This window comes from Crocuta crocuta, unplaced genomic scaffold (assembly GCF_008692635.1).
Source record: "Crocuta crocuta isolate KB4526 unplaced genomic scaffold, BGI_CrCroc_1.0 scaffold273, whole genome shotgun sequence".
Taxonomy (NCBI): domain Eukaryota; kingdom Metazoa; phylum Chordata; class Mammalia; order Carnivora; family Hyaenidae; genus Crocuta; species Crocuta crocuta.
The window spans coordinates 4,197,283-4,204,081 of NW_027529425.1; positions in this window are offsets into that span (position 1 = coordinate 4,197,283).

Consider the following 6,799-nt stretch of genomic DNA (forward strand, 5'->3'; position numbering starts at 1 on the left):
AGCTGGGTTCCGCGATGACAGCCTTGCTAGGCCCCGCCGGTCCTTCCCGGGCTGCGTTCCGTTCCTCTGCAGGCCGCCCGGGTGTCCTGAGGCCGGGCCTCATGTGGGAAGTAGGGGACAGGCGGCAGGTCGGGCAGATGAGCTCCGGATCTGCCCCCAGCCGCCTTCCCTGGCCCACGTGGCCCGGGGGCCAGTCTCCCTGTGCCCCCCGCCGAGAGCCTTTAAACACAGCAGCCCCGCCCCGGTCTCCACCGCGTGCCGGTGAATGGGTGCACAAAATGTGTTTACACGCAGTGGGATACTGCTCAGCCTCAAAAGGCAAGGAAGAAATTGTGCGTTAGGTGTAATTTAGCACAACGAACAAGGAAGACCAGACCCCAAGCTATAGTATAGGGGAGGCGAACCTGGAGGCGGAGTGACAGAAGCCAGATGCAGAAGGACGATTCCACTTAGAGGAGGGATTTAGAATAGGCAAATTCATAAAGACAGGAAGGATAGAGGTGCCCAGGGAATGGGAATTCTTTGATGGGGACAGAGTCTCTGTTTGGGAAGATGAAAAAGTTCTGGAGACGGACAGCAATGCGAATGTGCTTATTGCCCCTGAACCCTGTGCTTAAGAATGGTTACAATGGCAAATGGTGTGTGGCGTGTACGTCACCACATCCGCTCCAGTCAGTATCACATCCAGTTCTGCCCCACAAAATCCTTTCTGTGTTCAAAAAGGCCCCAACATCTCTCATCCCTGCCCACCTCATCCCGAAGCCCTGCCGCCCCAACCAGCCGCCTTTCTTACCTGGAACACACCATTTTCATGGCTCCTTGCTGTTCTTGCTGCTAGAAATGCTTTTTCCCTCTTGTCTTCGCACAGCTGTTCCCTTCTGGTGGACTCCTCATTTAATAGACATGCTTATCTTCTGCTGGGAATTATACAAGACCAGGGGTGTGCGGGTGCTCAAAACAGGTGACGACTCTCCTCTCGGGGACGTTATAATCTGGCAGAGGGCAGAAACACAGACAGAAAAACGTCAGAAGGTGGAAGTGCTGTAAAAAAAGGCATAAGGCAACTGCGGATCCAGAATCTGAGCTAGATGGGGTTAGCCTGAGGGATTCGCTGAGCGCTGGTGGCCTGACCTGAGACCCTGCAAGATTGGGAGAGGGGGAGAGAGAAGAGTTTCTTGGAGAGAGAGAGAGAGAGTAGCTAGTGCAAAAACCATGGAGGCCAGAACCATTTTCGTGTTTGGGGAACAGAAAAAGACCAGGTGGTAGGACCATGCGAGTGAGGGAGAGGTTTAAGAAATGAAGGCAGACCTGGGGCACCTGGGTGGCTCAGTTGGTTGAGTGTTCTACTCTTGACTTTGGCTCAGGTCATTATCTCTTGGTTGGTGAATTTGAGGCCCAAGTCGGGCTCTGAGCTGCTGGTGCAGAAACTGCTTGGGATCCTATCTCTCCCCCCACCTCTCTGCCCCTTCCCTCTGTGGATACTCTCTCTCTCTCTCAAAATAAATAAATAAAATTAAAAAGAAAAGGAGGCAGACAGGTAGGTGCTCCTGTTACTTTCCATGAGGGAAGTACCCTCATGCTCACTAGGGAAAAGCCATCATTTTGTTTGGCCCTCAGTGGGCTAGATTCAAGGTTTCATTTAGGGCTCAGCTATGCAGTTTTCGCTTGGGGGGTCTCATGCAGTTACCATCAGGTACTGGCGGGGGTATGGGCATCTGAAGGCTGGAGGGGGCTGGGTTCCCCGGATGGCTTATGCCAGTGGCTGGCAGCTGGGTACTCCAAGAGGGCTGCCTTGGGCATGCCCATCAGTAACCCTTTCAGCTTGGTGGGCTCAGGTAGTGGAGCTTCTTGTATAACCAGGCAAGAACCATGTGGCCTTTGAAGGTGACACATCTTAACCAAAGGGCCAGTTTTTATTTGTCTTTGTTACTTTTTTTATAATAGCATGTTAATTTTTTTGATGTTTATTTTTTTAATTTTTATTTTTTTGATATTTATTTCTGAGAGAGAGAGAGACAGAGTGTGAGTGGAGGAGAGGCAAAGAGAGAGGGAGACAGAATCTAAAGCAGAGGCTCTGCGCTGTCAGCACAGAACCCGATGCAGGGCTGAAACCCACGAACTGCGAGATCATGACCCGAGCTGAAGCCAAAGTCAGACGCTTAACCGACTGAGCCCCCCAGGTGCCCCTGAAGGACCTTAAAAGCTTACTTTTCCCTTGCCACCAAATTGTAGTTTGTTCAGAATTTTGAAAACTTAGTTTGGGCTAAACTCCGCCTGCTCCTTTCCAACCCCCCACATTTGGAGAAAAATCGATGACCCCTTTCAATATCGATATCTCTATATATCTATCCCTGGAATATCATCCTTTCGTCTTCTTTTTTCTTTCTGAGTTTAGACATAAAAAAAGTTTATTTTATGGGCACATGCACACATGCGCGCACGCGCAGACACACACACACACACACACACACACACACACACACACACACCAGGTACTATCTAACTTATTGATCCACGTTCCTGTGCTTCCCATAGTCTCTGCTGATGGCTTTGCAGTAATAAACAGAATTTGGTAACTGGGCATGGAGAAGGCCCTAGAGGTGTGGAATTCCCACAACTAAAATGTTAGAAAAGGATTCTAAAGCAATGATGCTCCAAGTGAGGTTGTGGACCTCTCCTGATCTACCCACTGTTTCCTGGTCTGGGACAAGAAAGTACAGACATTGGAAAAAAACATTTAGAAAGTTCTTTAGCAACTTGACTTCTTTTTTTTTTAATATTTATTTATTTTGGGAGAGAGAGAGCATGCACACGTAAGCAGAGGAGGGGCAAAGAGAGAGTGAGAGAGAAAATCCTGAGTGGGCTCCAAGCTGTCAGCACGGAACCCACAAACCATGGGCTCCATCCCACAGACCGTGAGGTCATGACCTGAGCCCAAATCAAGAGTCGGACGCCCAACTGAGTGAGCCACCCAGGTGTCCCTAGGGATTTGACATATTAATGACATCCAGGAGTGGATCGCATCCTCATCATCTACTTTATGTAACACATTGAGAAGACTACAGCCTGGCCCTGCACATAGCTTGGAAAGGACTGGAATAAGTAACTCACCTAAGATGTTTGTGGACAGCATGAGCCATACATACATAGAAACGCAAGACCATAACTGGAAAACTATTGTAAGATGGGTGGATATGAAAAAAAAAATCAATAGTATTCCTATGTACAAATAGCCGCTCCTCAGAAAATACAGTGAAGATCATTTTTCCAATGCAAAATAAATGAAGATACCCAGAAATAAACTAAAACTGTGCAATATCGGTGCTAGTGATTCGCTCCCTTTAAGAACTGGAAGACACGAGATTTTCTTGACAAAATTGAGGTGACGAGGGACCCTCACTCACTTTGCGGTAGGCCTAGAGCACACCCAAATGCGGTGCTGGGAACACAGCCTCTTGAAGGCACGTACGAACCCAGGCCTGTCTCCTTGAACCTGCCTCGTGCAGATAGTCCACGGAAATGGAATCACACAATAGTTTTTTCTGTCTGTCTGCCTCCTTTCCCTGGGCATTGTGTTTTCAAGGCTCACCCACATCGTAGCAGGTGTCCGCCTCTTGTGGTTCCCTTGTACAGCCGAATATATTCCACTGTCTGGACAGACCACATCTGGTTTATCCGTGTGTCTGATGAGCACTTGTGGATGAAAACTTTCCTCTCGGCCCTTGTGAACTGTGCCACCATGGACACGTACCTCCACGCATCCCAGCCCCTGTCTTCAATTCCTTCGTGTATACAGCTGGCACTGCCAGTTGCTGGGTCACGTGGCAGTTCCACTTTAACTTTTTGAGGCACCGCCAGACTGTTTTGCACAGTGGGCGCACCTTGCTGCCTTCCCACCGGCAACGTGTGAGGGCTCCAGCTTCTGCACGCCATCGCCTGCGCTTATAGTTTCCACTGTGAAAACTCGCCTGTCCCTACAGGTGCGAGGGGGAGTCTCACTGTATCTTGATTCCCGTTTCCCTAACAATTAACGATGGTGAGCATCTTTCCACGTGCTGGTTGGACATTTATAGTTTCTCTGGAGAAAGAAATGCCGGTAAATACTAAGAAAATTTAATATATTTATATAGTATAAGTATTAGTAAAATTGAAGAAAATATTTTTTCTGTGTTTTTAATGACAGCCCAACAAACATAATTCAACACGTATTTCAGCAAACTTTATGAAGGATATCAAAAGATAACAGGAACCTAGATAGCCAATCACGGTTAACACACAGAACAAAGAAGGGCCTAGAATCCACAACTCTCCAGTAACAGTGAGGATATCTAGTGCCCAGAACTTGATCTGTTTTTAAACAAAATGTAGAGAAAACATTCTTTAAATTTTTTTTTAATGTTTATTTATTTGTGTGTGTGTGTGAGAGAGAGAGACACACACAGGGCGTGAGCAGGGAGGGGCAGAGAGAGAGGGAGACACAGAATGTGAAGCAGGCTCCAGACTCCAAGCTGTCAGCACAGAGCCCCAAGCGGGGCTCAAACTCATGAACTATGAGATCATGACCTGAGCCAAAGTCAGATGCTCAACCGACTGAGCCACCCGGGAGCCCTGAGAAAATATTCTGATATGAAGCAAAAGCCCTCAAATTTGGTTTTACATTGGATTAACAGGGGAAGTTTAGAAAATCCCAATAGATATTAAACTGGGGTTTCTAGGAATATGCTCACATCAGTATTTTTTTAAAGCCCCACAGGTGGTTTATTTCAACGTGCAGACAGGCTCAAGACCAGCATTCTAGAACAGGGCATCTCACACTTCTCCGTGCCTGTGACTCCCCTGTGGAATGGGTTTGAAGCAAATTCCGATCCCGGAAGTCTGGGGCAGGGCTGAGACTCGTGCTTAACCAGCTCTGGGGTGCTGTGGATGGTGCCAAATCAGGACCACATTTTGAGTCGCAAAAATCTCCCAGGTGATGCTGATGCGGATGCTCCTGGTCACTGCACCACATTTGAATATCAAGGATCGACTGTGGCGTAGGAGCAGCAGTGGCTGGGGCTTGCCAGAAAATGCAGAGTCCCAGGCGCCACCCCTGACCACTGCCTTCTTGGAAGGTGCATCTGACAAAGTCCCAGGCGCTTGCCAGGCATGTGACCCTGTGGTAAGCACCGGTCTGAGTCCACCCTGTGTTGGCCCTGTGGTCTCACCAGCTCACAGTGGAGAGGATGGACATTGGGGGCCAGGCTTCTGGCTTCTGTCCCTGGAAGCTCTGAGGAACTCCCCGCCCCCACATTCCCCCCCACCCAACAAAGTGAGAATATGATAAGTGACCATTTCTCAAGGGCCCCCACCTTTCTTGGGTTGAAAGCCCCCCATTAGGAGGAGGGTTTTGTGTTTGCTGGCCAAGTTGGCCGTGCCTCTGAGCATCCTGGAGAGTGCCCGCTGTCCTGGAGATGGCAGTGCAGGACGGGAATTGAACAAGGCCACGGCCGCAGACCCGCAGTGGCTCCTCCCTGACGCGCTGCCATCCTCGGTCCCACTGTGATCGCGGGAACTGGCCCGGTGTTTTGCTCGGGGTCCCAGCCCCAGCTATGGTGTCCTGGCCACATGGAGGGTGTGAGGCAAGCACACCTCCCTGAGCCTGGGGGATGGGCAGGAGGGTGGGATTCATGTGTATCGGCCAGAACAGGAGAGCATTCCATATTCAACCAGCATTTTACTGACTGCCTACTGTGTGCCACGCAGCCCGTTAAGCGCTGGGGACAGAGACCCAATGCAAAGAAAACGAACAGCGATGGAGCCTCCACCAAATCCATGTGAACTGTGAGTGGACGCCGCCGTGGAGAGCTTCCTGGTGCTGGGAGCGGATGTGAGGAAGGTTGTGACCTCATCTGGGAGGTGAGATCTAAGGGACACATAAGTAGCCCCGTGGAGCAGGTGGGCAGGAAGCACACGAAGTGACTCTGAGAGAGAAACCACAGGTGTGTTGGTACCCGTGACAGGTTTCCTTCTAGTCTCCACAGATCACGGTACAAACTGGTCCTAGGCAATCACAGTAGGATTTACGGGACATCCTGTGACTTGGAGTGTGCCTGCGCCCTTCTGCGGGAATGGCCCCGAAAGGCGAGGAGGTATCTGCCCTTGAAATAAGGAGCACATGCTTCCAGAGTATGCCCTGGGGGGAAGATGTGGCCCTCGGTTATGTGGAGAAGCGACAGCCTGGGTCTTGTCTGCAGAGCACCACTGTTCTTATTGAAAAGGCTGGAACCCACACATGAACAGAAAAAACAAAATAGGCCAGTGTGTTGTATGCAACAGTGAAGGGTGATGGAAGGGGCTGAGGGTTGCTGTGGAGTTCAGAGGGAAAAAGGTGGGGTGCTGGGGAAGGATGCGGGTGGTCCAGGCGGGTGAGAGGTGGGGGCGGAGGCGAGGGCGTGTGGATGAGTTCTGAGGCAGAGGTGGGGAGGGGGTGCAAGCCTGATGCTACTGCGGGAGCCATTTATCCCTGATTCATCCATCCCGGGTCCCGGAGGAAGAAAAAGAAGTCTTCCAGGGCCCATCCTGCTGAAATTCCCCGGAAGCATCCAGCTTTATCTTAAAAACGGCTCATATGTTTTGAATTCTACTCCGTGATAGAGGCACATTTAGCATAAAAATGATGTTTTGAATTGCTAGCTAAATGATTAGAATTTTTTCCTTAACACTTTGTGCCCAACTGAGGTTTTCGGAAGGCAGGCATTGCGCTGACTTACCCCTCAGCTGGACGGATGGGCTGGGCGGAGCCTTCTTCCCTGGGTGCCTC